Here is a 13,971-nt window from a genome sequence, read left to right on the forward strand (position 1 = left end):
GGGCCAGCTATCTCCGATGGGCTACCAATGGAGATTGAACTGACCCACTCAGTCTCCAAAAATTAGATAGGGCTTAAAAATAGCCTCGCCTACTCTCTGCATGGGAACAAAAAGGTGTTATCTGATTTTTTTTTTTTTTTTTTTTTTATAATTCTCATTCAATCACTACTCTCACATACCACTGTCACTGAAAGATTCTTTGTTTGCATGATTATGTTATAGTCCTTCACTTATTCCTCATTTTCGTGTATGTTTGCAATTCATATTATGAATGCTGTGAAAACAAAAGTGTTATGTACTTTTGTTTTCACAACATATTGGAGAAACCCATTAATATCCAGCTATATGCTAAATGATAGCCTCCGCCAGAGATCTTGCTTTTGTTTTCCCACCTCTGGAGAAGAAAAAATGATGGAAAAGAGTTAGTGCCTCAGATTCTTTTAAAAATCCCAGATTTGAGAAACTATGCAGTAGCCTGATCTCATCTTTGGAGAGAGGACCTCCTACCAAAGTTCTTAAAAATACCAGACCATAAAAGAAAACAGTTAATCTTGAGAAGAAAGAATCCAGACTTGTTTTCCAAAACTAACTTACCCAGTCTCTTATAACACAGACAAGTTTTTTCTTCAACAGATACTTCCATGGTCAATGTTCAGCTGAAACGTTTAAAATAAGATCAGCTAAGTTCATTTGCAATCCAGTTCAAAATCATTGTATTATCTATTTCTGCTCCTCCTCTATATTCATCCCTGCCATCTTTATTCTGTGACAGATGGCAGAAATGAATGCTATTATCTATACATAGGAGCTCTGCTATAACATTTCAAGCTGGTGACAAGATTGCAAAGCATGGCCTTGAAAGAAAGAAAATAATAATAATAGTATATTGGTTTTCATGGATGAAAAAAATGTTTTCGTGCCAATATCCAACAATAATAATAATAATAAAAAGCTTACTGAGATGAACAGCAGTTTCTGCTGAACACCTCAACAGATATCCTTATCCTAACAAATGTATATCAAGTTCTTGACTGACAAGGTTATAAATATACTAACAAACAATGTGCATGATAACTACAAGCTACTATATTAAAATAAGATTCACAACATCATTCTAATATAGCAGTTTGGTGAAAGAAAAATAAATAAATTATACTTAAGCTTAAATCTCTTGTAGATAAACTTATTTATTTTTCAGTGAATGACAACGTGTACTAGAATATTAATTAAAAAGTTCCTATATTGGGCTGATGTTCTTATTATACAGGCTTTCCAAATTTGGAGCAGTCTCATTCACCAAATCTTTCATACTTCCTGCAGTGTAATAAAGTGGCTTTCTTCCAGCTTATTCTGTGGTGGTTGTACAATGCATGGTCAGCAAGTCCCAACAGCCAAGACAACCCAATTTAGCTGGGCTTGGGGAAGGGGGACACCTTTAGGACTGACTTCATTTGCCTTTCTTCAGTCTCATTTGCTTAGTGTTAGTGCACATATCAGTGTTTTGTGATCCCTGACGATGGCAATGTAACACTGCCACAATATAGGAAGGTATTGATTAAAGTTTTTAATCACAATCACAACAATTATGCTATAATAGTGAAGGCCTTAAAATGCACAACTTATGCAACCTCTGCCACATACATATTTCCTCAGTACTGCATTAATATTATTATACAGGTGTAATTTTTAATAATAAGGTGTGACACCTTTTGGCAACTCGTATATAACTTCTGCGTTACTTCATGTTGGTATCACTACTTGGTCTGGCTCCCACTGATGACACCTCAATAAAGGTTGCAACCAGTCTGGGTAGTGACCTTCCCATAATGCATAGTATTATATATGTTTGCAAGGAGATGTGCTTTGCATTATGGGATACTAAGGCCAGTGATATGAAGTCATACTACCTTTACAACGAGTTGCCTCAAGTCCTGAAAATACTTCAGGTGCAAACTTTGTTTGCTTACACTTGGATAAAGGATTAAACCAAGTATATAATTTCTTGGTATCTTTAATTTATTATTAAACAGGTATCTATCTCCATGGAGCCAAAGACCCAACACAAACCATTATTCATACAATACTTATCATACCTCTCTTTAAACTTATTCGCTGCTGGGGGTCTCACAACAACCTCTAGCAATTCATCTCTTATCACTCTTACACAACTTCCAGGAGTAGTTGCTTGTTCCTCGAATATTGAAAAATTTCTTGCGTCAATTTTATAAAACCCCTTTAATCGCCAGATTACCATAACAAAAGCAGACAAAGGAAATGCAACCATGGTGATGGACACAACTGAATATGAAAACAAAATGCACACACTATTACCAGATCAGTCAACATACAAAATTATAGATCGCAATCCCACCAACACACAAAAGAATAAGGCACGAAAATTATTGAAAAAAGTCACTTCCTGGCCCAAAGACAGTTAACAAACTCAAACCCTTCCATGTTAAAACACCGAGGATCTATGGAGCACCAAAAATTCACAAACCAGGCACACCCCTACGCCCAATTGTGGAGAGTATAAATAGTCCCACATACAAACTGGCTAGACATTTAGCGAAGCTACTAGCCACTCTCACTAACAATTCTCCCTCCTTTGTCAAAAATTCAGCACACCTAAAAAGCATCTTACAACACCTTACCCTAAAAAGCTCAGACTTAATAGTAAGCTTTGACATCACTTCACTATTCACAAATGTACCACTAATAGAAACCCTCAATCTACTGAAGTCACACTTCCCCCCGATATATTTGAACTATTCAAATTCACAATACATGCAGGATATTTCACATGGAAAGGGAAAATATACAAATTGATGGGACAGCCATGGGCTCTCCCCTTTCCCCCAGAACACCTGGAAAAACAAGCAATCAATACAGCCACTCTCAAACCAACACTTTAGCTACGCTATGTTGATGATGTGCTTGCTATTTGGCCACATGGCCCTGAGACATTGAAAACATTCTTAGCACATTTAAATAACCAACATCCAAAAATCAACTTTACTATGGAACTGGAAGCCAACAACTGTCTGCACTTCCTGAATACACTCATCACACGTCTCCCAGATGGTTCCTTATCATTTTCAGTTTTTAGAAACCCCACACATACAGGCAGATACTTACACAAACAATCACACCATCATCCTTCTCAACAATATGGCATGTTAAAAACGCTAACCCAATCTGTTCCAATGACAAGGCTCTTACTGCTGAACTGACTCACTTACGCCACACCTTCTTGGCCAACGGCTACAATCCACATAAAATAAACAAAATACTAAACACTCCTAAGAAACCCCTCCCACCATCCACCACAGAGAACAAAACAGTCACCATCCCTTACATTAAAGGCACATCCGAAAAGATCTCAAGAATTCTCAATAAACATAAACTACGCACTACATTCAGACCATGTAGCAAATTAGCCACCCTCATCCGCTCACCCAAGGACAGCATTCCTCCTTTATCACATCCAGGAGTCTACCAAGTACCCTGCTCATGCAATCAAGCCTACTACGGTCAAACAGGAAGACCTGTGAACATCCGCATCAGCGAAAATAAAAGATACGTCCGGAATTATCATTATGAGAAGTCGGGCCTAGCAGACCATGCTCTGGACACAAGATCAACTGGAAAAACACAAAAGTACTATACAGAAACCCATATAAATCAGAGAGATTGTTCTTAGAGGCGACAGAAGCCCTAAAACACACTCCAAATCTCAACAAATATGGCTGTATTAACTTGCCGAAGATCTGGGAGACAGTCATATTAAGAAAAAAACTAGCACTTTTCTAGGACTCTAGTAATATATGATAGCTTTTTTTTTTCAGATAGAGGGCGCCAAAATCAGGACTCTAGTCTTTGTGTTGCTGCTACAATTTTGTTTAAGTACTACACCATGTTGTTTTAGTCTCGCGTATTGTGACAAACAGTGTTTTTGTGCTCTGAAGATGCTGGTTATAACACCAGCGAAATATCAGCATCAAGTTAATAAATTATTTACTTAGTTTCTGTGTTCTATTATACTGTTAAAATAATAAACAACATGTTCGACGAACACATAAGTCTGTCCACACGTAAAACCCCTTTAATATCTTATAAATTTCTATCGTCCCCTCTCCTCTGCTTATCAACTAAAATCTGCACCCACACACCTTCAATTTATCTTCATAGAGAGCATTCCACAAGGTTTATCAGGTTTATCTCTAAACCCTCCTCATCCTCAGAAAGAAATTGAGGGGACCAAATCTGTGCATAGTCAAGATGCAGCTGAATCATAGCCTTATAAAGAGGGATAACCTATCTTTACTTGTCAGTGTGTTCTCCAGCATACATGTAATTCTTTGAGCTATTCTGCCAATTTCTGAAATATGTTTTCTGAACATCAAATTTGTCCACCACCAATCCCAGATCCATAGCTTCATTAATTCCTGTAATCTAGTAACATCAACATGATCCAAAGTGCATTATTAACTTACATTCTGCAACATTAAACAACAGTTTGGTTCAAGGTTATTTGGTATGTAGATGTGTGTAAATCAAAGCACCTGTAAAATAGGCAATTTTTTTTTATTTATTGAGTATTTCTTTAGCTTTTAGAAATGGTTCCAAAAGCCCAACAGAACAATAGGACAGTGTCTAAAACTAAGGATAATGGTGGCATTGCACCCAGAAAAGAGAACCTTTTATATTGATTACATAAATAAAGAAAATTCAACATATGAAATTTCAAGATTAAAACGAATTATCTGAAAATTGACCAGAGAGTTAGGAAAAGCAAGAACATTTACAAGTACTAAGACAGGAAAAGGAAAGTAAAAACAATAACAGGAAGAAAAGTGCAGAAATTTGAAAGTGTTCAGTGATACATAACTCCCATGGAGTAGTTAATAACTCAATCCTTAATTTTATAAAAAAAATATGTCATATGGTACGGTGATTTGATAATAAAATTTGCATTTGCTGATGGAGTCACAACATCAAATATAATTAAAGAAGTCAGGTAGTAGGTATCAACTGAGTACCGAACAAACAAGGATGGGTGCAATTTGGGACTTACCAAACCAAAAAAACTCAACATCTAGAAGAAGAATAAACTCATTAGAAGAAATGAAGATAGGAATCATCAATACATGGAGTATTAATGGAAAAGAATTCTAACTTGTAGAAGAATTGGAAAAATACCACGTGGACATAATTGGCATTACTGAGATAAAGAAGACAAAAACAAGTGAGATCTTACTAAATAAGTATAGGATGTCATTTTCAGGCAATAATGATCAAGAAATGAAGATATTATCAAATCACCGTACCATATGACATATTTTTTTTATAAAATTAAGGATTGAGTTATTAACTACTCCATGGGAGTTATGTATCACTGAACACTTTCAAATTTCTGCACTTTTCTTCCTGTTATTGTTTTTACTTTCCTTTTCCTGTCTTAGTACTTGTAAATGTTCTTGCTTTTCCTAACTCTCTGGTCAATTTTCAGATAATTCGTTTTAATCTTGAAATTTCATATGTTGAATTTTCTTTATTTATGTAATCAATATAAAAGGTTCTCTTTTCTGGGTGCAATGCCACCATTATCCTTAGTTTTAGACACTGTCCTATTGTTCTGCTGGGCTTTTGGAACCATTTCTAAAAGCTAAAGAAATACTCAATAAATAAAAAAAAATTGCCTATTTTACAGGTGCTTTGATTTACACACATCTACATACCAAATAACCTTGAACCAAACTGTTGTTTAATGTTGCAGAATGTAAGTTAATAATGCACTTTGGATCATGTTGATGTTACTAGATTACAGGAATTAATGAAGCTATGGATCTGGGATTGGTGGTGGACAAATTTGATGTTCAGAAAACATTCAACACCAAACATGAAGATAAACTTTATATTTGGTTCTCCCACTTCTAAGGAAGAAGTGGAAAAATTTCTCGAGTCATTGGAACAGGCAGCTGACTAAGAAAATGAAAACAGTGGTCTTTGTTCGAGATCTGAACAGCAGGGTAGGAATGAATTCCATCAGGGATATAGAAATATTTTTCAGAAAATGTGGAGAAAAGAGCAAAGTTAATAATAATGGTAAGTATTTACTGGACTTCTGCTAAGGACATGGACTAGTCATTACTAATATCATGTCTCAACATAAAGATGTGTCCAAGTTCACATGGAGAGAAGACACAAGAAATAAGAAAAGTCTCATTGACTATGTTATGGTTGATAATGATATCATCATGCTCATTCAGGATACAAGAGTGTACAGAAGATTCGAAATTGGAAGTGATCATTACTTAGTACTAAGCAGGACAAAATGGATATAATCCATTGAAAAGAATAGTATGTAAGAAAGTTTTAAAAAGAATTAAAGTTGAGCAGCTTTTACAAGTAAACAGTAGACTTGACTATACAAACATTATTGAAGAAAAAATGAAACAAATAGAAAACAAGAACCAACCCTTGGCGTCTCAGTGGCAAACTCTGAAGAAGACATTGATTGATTCAGCTAGGGAGGTATGTGGAGAAGTTGTCTGCAAGGATAGAAAAATAACAATGCCATGCTGGACACAAGAAGTTGCAAGCATACCAAAAGTCTAGCAAATAAGTCAGCGGATGCCCTAAAAGAATACTGAGAAAAATGTCTAAGCTATGTGTAAAAATAGCTAAACAAAAGTGATGGGAAGACTTGGATAAGAATATGGAAAATAAATATCAAGGTGGCAAAATGTTCTGGGGCTATTCAAGAGGCTTAGAAATGGAGGAAAGAGCACTGTAAAAGAAATCAAAGATGATAAAGGTGACATGAAAACTGAAGATAAGGATATCCTAGATGTCTGGAGTAATTACTTTGAAAGACTGTTAAACAAACATAGCCATGACAGAACCTTACTAGAAAATTTTCAAGATGAATGCAAAGAGGTGTACATAGCAATACTTGAGGTAGGAAAAGCTCAAAAACTTGAAATGTAAAAAGGCAGCTGGAGTAGATGATATTCAACCAGAAATGCTTAAGTATGGAAGTATAAAAGTTTCCCAGTGGCTACACCGCATAATTCAGAGCATGTGGACAGAAGATCCAATTCCCAGTGCTGAAATAGTTCTCATAGTACCCATAAAGAAATAAAACTGAATTACAGAGGAATTTCTCAAAGTGTTCCAGATACGATTTATGCAAGCATACTTGAAAAGAGGTTGAGAAAGATAGTGGAAGAGAAACTTGGAGAACAAGCTAGGTTCAAGCCAAATAGAGGTTGTCAAGATCAGATTTTCACTTTAAGACAAATAGTTGAGAAATCATGAGAATATGACAAGGATCTATACTTAAGTTTCTGTAGATCTGAAAAAGGCATATGACAAGGGGCAGAGAGAAAAGGTTTTCAAAACACTACAGTTATATGGGGTGAATAGAATATTATACAGAACAATACATAGTCTATATTTCAGTTGTCTCAGCAGTTAGAATTGAAGGAAATACAGGAAGATGGTTTGATGTAAAATCAGGTTTAATACAAGATTCACATTATCTCTATGTTATTCATCATCTTTATAGATCACCATGTGAAAGAAAGTGGCATTAGGCATGATATTAGAATTGGACATATCAAACTTAGCTCTTTCCTTTATGCAGATGATGTTGTACTCCTAAACACATTTAGTGCAAGTCTCCAGGATTCACTGACTAAATTGAATAACAGCTGTAACAAATTTGGCATGAAAATCAGCAATAAAAAAGACCAAAACTATAAAAATAGGCAGGAGCTTAGAAAAGTTCAGCTGTATTCTGAATGGAGATTCTATAGAACGAGTAAAATATTTCAGCTATTTGGGCACAGTTTTTAGTGAAGATTGCAGGTTAAATCTGCAAATAGATGACAATAAGCAAAGTATGGTGGTGTAAAATGTCACATGATAAATAATTTATCATGTTTGTTTTTACAAGTGTTTTCTTTAGAAAATTACACTTAAAGAAATGTCATTATTTGCATTATTACTATAAATCCATTTGTATGTAATAACTTAATTGCGAAACTTTGTCAAACTAATATGATGCATGAAATATGGAGTTACTGTGTAACAATGTAAATACATGTCCGTATATGACAATTTCGAAAGATGAGTGAAGTGTGACATCATGTCCAGATGTCGATCCATGACCATACATGGAAGTTTCAAGAGATGCACGCACGCGTACAACACGAAATCCAGGCCTTTATAAACTCTATGATCAGAATATGATAAACAGTGAGATGTGTATTGCATTTTTCACATATGGGAGGGTCACCAGCTCTCAGTAAATAAGAATGCATAAAGTGACTGTGACCTATGCAGAGCCTAGCAAGAACAACCTCATCCCTTCTCTTTGTATGTTGACTAGAATGCCAGTGCTTAATTTCAGGTTTAATGTCATATAATTTGCTTGTCAATGTTTCCTGCCATGTTGACTCCCACTGAGCAATTAGCTTTGATCTTATAAGCTGTCTGTAGTCTGTATATGGAACTGTCAAACAGTATGTGGAGAAGGTATGAGCTGATTTAGCAGCTGCAGCCTCATTTCCGATGTGGCTGGGAATTCAGCAGAACTGAACATCAAAATTAAGGATTTTCATTTTGTGAAACAGGTATGGCACCTCATAAAGTACTGGATGTGGATTATACATAGGAGAGGAGATAGCCTGTAAAGAGCTCAATGAGTCTGTGTAAATTATGGTAGCAGTTTTCTTTTATATGCACACATGCAAGCTGAATGGGATGTAACTCTGCTGTATAATTACTGCAGTCTGGTGGGATCTGATTTGAGATAATAATGTCACAAAACACAGCAGCACAGCCAACAGAGGTATTAGTTCTTGAACCATCAGTATAGATGGGTAAGAAATCAGCATGTGCTGCTCTGTGTGCATTAAACAATTGCAAGTAGATGAATGATGGAGTATAAGATTGCTGTAGCTGACAAAGTGAGAGGTTGCAGGATGGTGTGCAAACCTGCCATGGAGGGATGCTGTTATGTTTAGTGTAGCTAATGTTGTCAATATTTATATCAACAGCTTGCACAGTTTCTTTAACATGCATACCAAAAGGATGTATAGCAGTTTGACGTGTGTATGATAATGAGCTTCCCAATGCAGAGATAAGATACTAGTCCATGTAGGATTATCTGGGAGAGATTTTATTTTTAGGGCAAAATTAAGAGATAACTGTTTCTGTCAAAGTGACTGAGCCGGTTCATTTGCTTCAACATAAAGATTTTGAGTCAGTGATGTGCAAAAGGCACCAGTAGCTATCCGTATACCCTGATGATGGATGGAATCCAACCATTGTAGGTTACTCTGTCTTGCAGAACCATAGACTTGGGACCCTTAATCCAGCTTTGAACATGGAACACAATAAAGATGGAGCAATGAAACTCGATCAGCACCCCACTCAGTCGAGGATAGAGTGTGAAGGAGGTTCAAAGTTTTTTTGCACTTTTCTCTTAGTTGACGAATGTGTGCTAGAAATTTAAATTTTCTGTCAAAGATGAGTCCCAAGAACTTGGTTTCTGTAGCTACTGAAATAACAGTATGTCCCATTCTTAATTCAGGATCTGGGTGATGAGTGCATTTTCCACAGAAGTGTACACAGACACTTTTTTCTGTTGAAAACCTAAACCCATTATTAAGAGCCTACAGAGAGATATGATCAACTGCTTGCTGAAGTTGTCTTTTAAATTGGGGGAACACTCTGTTCTTGATATGGTCAAGATAGCATACTTCTCACTCTGACTTGGAAAGTTTTTAATAAATACATGGAGGTGTCCTTTGAGACCTAGGTTATAGAGGTCTTTTAATATGCCATATCTCCAGGCTGTGTCATAAGCTTTTTCCATGTCAAAGAAAACTGAAACGAGATGCTCTCACTTCAGAAATGCATCTCTTATACAAGTTTCTAAATGAACCAAATAGTCTAAAGTTGAACAATGTCTATGGAAACCACTCTGTGTACTGAAGAGAAGACTGTTGCTTTCTAAATACCAGAGAAGTCTGGCATTAACTATTTTCTCTAGTATCTTACAAAGACAGCTGGTCAATAATTATTTGCTTGTGTTGTCTCTTTTCCTGGTTTTGGGATAGCAATGACAATTGACTTATGCCAAGAATTTGAAACTCTTCCTCTGCAAGTATTCTATTGTATAATAAGAGAAGAAGATCCATAGAAGATTATGGTAGATGTTTTATCATTTCATAATGGATGTCATCAGTCCCTACTGCACTAGGGTGAGATTGTAGGAGAGCTCTTTTTAATTCTTCCTTAACAAATGGCTGATTACATGGCTGAAGAATGTTGGTAGAAAAATTAAGCCTTTGTTTCTCTTGATGCTCTTTCAGTATTAAAAATTCAGGAGAATATGAAGCTGTTGCTGAGATTCTAGCAAAAGTTTCTCCCAAAGTGTCTCAATAGCTTTGGGATAGCAATAACACTTCCATTATGGTCTAAAGTAGACAAACAATGTGTATTATATCTGCCTTTCATTTTCCAGATTTTATCCCATACAATTTTTGGACTGGTCATTTGATTAATTGATGTAGTAAACTGGATCCATGATTGTTTTTGACTCTGACATCTCAAATAACGTGCTTTGGCTCGAGCACGATCAAAAGCTATTAAGTTTGATGTGGTGGGGTATCTATGAAATATGCCCCATGCTATTTGTTGATTCTTTTGGTTGTGACATTCTGTGTTTCACCAAGGCTTTGGATTGAATGGAAACCGACATGATGTTTTCGGGATGGAGGCTGTTGCTGCCTGGACAATGCACTCTGTTATATACTTTACCGCTTCATTGATAGGTGTTTGACTGATAGTATCAGCATTAAATTTTGCAAGATGAGAAAATCTATTCCAATCAGCCTGGTCCATTTTCCATATAGGTATTTGTGTGGGTGAACATGGTTCTGGTGAGGACATTGTGCATAGAACAGGGAAGTGATCGCTTCTGTATATGTTCTCTTCAACATCCCACGTGAGCAGTGGAAGAATGGAAGGGGAACAGATTGTAAGATCAATTGCAAAATATGAAGGGGTAGGCATATGAAAGAAAATATTAACTTTATTATTTAAAAGGGAGAGGTTATTATTACCAAGGACTCTTTCAATGATTCGACCTAGTCAATCAGTGTTGGCAGTACCCCACAGAGTATTGTGACCATTAAAGTCACCCATCAAAAGTATGGGCTCAGGCAGTTGCAAGATAAGATTGTCAAGATCAATTTCATTTAACTCAGCACTCAGTGGTAAATAAATTGAACATACTGTAACAAGAAATCCCACAGAGAGCCGAATCGCTACTGCTTCCAGAGTAGTATTAAGCTGGACATGGTGGAAAGGAATATGACTGCCCACTAGGATAGCTACTCCTCCATGAACAGAACCACCTCCAGTTCTGTCCTTACATATAACAGTGAAATTCCTAAAGGTACGGTCCTCATTGGGTCTTAAGTACGTTTCCTGTAGACAGAAACAGAAAGGTTTGTGTTTCTGCAACAACATCTTAATATCATCAATATTCTGGCGAATCCCATGACAGTTCCATTGTAAAAATTTTCCTATTGTCTTGATTTTATTGACTTGTCTGGTTTTTGGGAGGTTGAGGACTTACCTTTCTCAGATTTATATTTATCCATTTTTTAATGAAGTATGGATGGCCAGTTGCCATCTCTTCCTCTGGTAGAGTGTTCAAAACATCAAATGTGTTAGGGTCAGTTGGTAGGTTTAGTTTACTTTCAGTGGGTACCGAGGTATCCATTTTTTCTGTGCGAGTGTCTGGTGGTTTATCTTTGAGTGATATCTCTGCCATAATTTTTTTGACAGGTGAGTTTTCATCGACTGGGACCATTTTTGAAGTTGTCTCTGGAGTAAGGCCATAGGTCTTGTGATTAATGCGCTCAACAGAGAAGCACTTGCGATCATAAAGTTCAGGTACAGTGAAATTATCAGATGGTGGAACAGACATACATGCTTGAGTTGTTGTTGGCACATTTTTAATTGTTACTTTTTCAGCATAAGAGGATCTCAGAACAGGTGTAATGGTGGCCAGCTTTCTTTTTTGCATCCTGATATGTTTTGTTCTATTTTAATTTTTTGTATCTCTTTTTCATCTTTCCATTTCTGACATGCACGAGAGTAAGCTGGATGATCTCCCTGACAGTTGACACATTTAGCTTTTTTTGCACGGCAAGATTTGTTATGTTCTTTACAACCACATCGGGCACAGGTAGTAGAACCACGACAGGTAGTTTGGGCATGTCCATATCTCTGACATTTAAAGCATCTCAGCAAGTTAGGGATGTACATTCTAACAGGACAGTTGAGATACTCTACTTTTACAGATGTCGGAGGCCTAGGTGTATTAAAAGTAAGGATGAGGTTCTTGGTTGAAACCAGGCAACAATCTCTACGTATCAGGATGCACCTCACACCTGTCACTCCTTGATCTTTAAGCTCTGAACATATCTCCTCATCAGGAACATCAAGGAGATCCCATTCTGATATCACTCCTCTACTGGAATTGAGTGTTCTATGAGGTGTTACTGTGATTTGTATTCCAGCCATTGTCATTGCCCTCAGTAGTTTCTCGGAATGTTGCTGACAGAGTGTTTCCACGAGGATATCACCAGAAATCAATTTCTTAACAGTTTTGGGACGTCCTGCCAGTCCTTCTAAACTTTCTTGAATAAAGAAGGGTGACAATTTCCCACCTGTTGCATGAATGATTAAAAAGGTTGGTACATTTATGTTAGTATCCGATATTGTTTGTTTCTTGCATCTGTTTCCATATGCTGTATCTACGGTATCAGTACTTGGTTGGGACTTTGTTAGGGTCCCTGAAACATTTGAGGATAAAGGATTCATGCTCAAGGAGTTTTTAGTTTGGAGCCAGAGCTCCCCACCCACCACGGAGCCACACATGGATGCCCACTACCTGGCAAGCAAAGACTGCGCTCAGGAGTGGAGCAGCAGGGCTACACGCCAGGGACAGATGTTATACCGGCACTATTGCAGGTCCAGGATCCCGATCCCAGACCATGGGGTGAGAAACCTACTGCAACGCCTGACCCTTGCAGGCAAGTCACTAGCCGAAATGATCCTGGCTGGGCCATCCAGGACTGCCCATCTTGCTGAAGCAGGGGCCAAAGTAGTGCACGACTACCAGGATCCCATCTTCTGGATGTCCACGGGTCGCACAACACGCAAACACGGCAGCAGGGCATTGGATCCCAGTGATTGTGGTCTGGAAAAAAGGATAGTGAAAAAGACTCAAGAGAAGCAGAGCCAAGAATATGGGAAGTAAAGCAAAGAAAAAGAGGAAGAATGAAAATGGCCAGTACCATCATTGAAAGGTTCCCTCCACCATGAACAGGTGCCCCACATGGAGGGGGCCTAATGGGAAGAAATTAGTAATGATTATGGGGAACTTGAATTATCTGAATATTGATTGGGTAGCATAGAAAACTCATGATAAGAAAGAATTATTGAGCTATTGCAGGACAACTTTCTCAAGCTGCATGTGAAAGAAGCAATTCAAGGAGACAAAAAAGTGTATGATTTAATCAGAAGATTCAGATTAGCATCAGAAGGTGTCTCAGTTAAAGATATGATTGTTTAGCCACAAGTGGTGACAATGATTGTGTTGTGCTACATGGGAAGTAGCTAACTATATGGATGTTACAATCAGGACAGGTAACATGGTGAATTACAAATCTGGATATGCTATCTTTGGTTCCATGGTATCAGTTACTGATATGTAATGCAGTGCATGGAAGACTTGGAAAATATGCAGTATCCAAATGTGTCCCTAGAGTTCAAAGAACAAACAGGATGGGAGTGAATTGGATGTGCAATCTTATCAGCAAGAGATCCATAAGAGAAGATGGTGGGGAAGGAATATCATGAATATAAGAGTGAGAAGAG

At 37.2% G+C, this 13,971-nt stretch overlaps 1 protein-coding gene across 1 annotated transcript in view; it reads right to left on the reverse strand.

The window, feature by feature from the left end:
* Positions 1-13,971, reverse strand: part of LOC150104721 (circadian locomoter output cycles protein kaput-like) — a 237,164-nt gene that overhangs the window by 82,314 nt on the left and 140,879 nt on the right. The gene's annotated exons all lie outside the window — the stretch shown is intronic.

This window comes from Typopeltis vanoorti, chromosome 7 (genome assembly GCF_054136105.1).
Source record: "Typopeltis vanoorti isolate ZY-2024b chromosome 7, IOZ_Tvanoo_1.0, whole genome shotgun sequence".
Taxonomy (NCBI): Eukaryota; Metazoa; Arthropoda; class Arachnida; order Uropygi; family Thelyphonidae; genus Typopeltis; species Typopeltis vanoorti.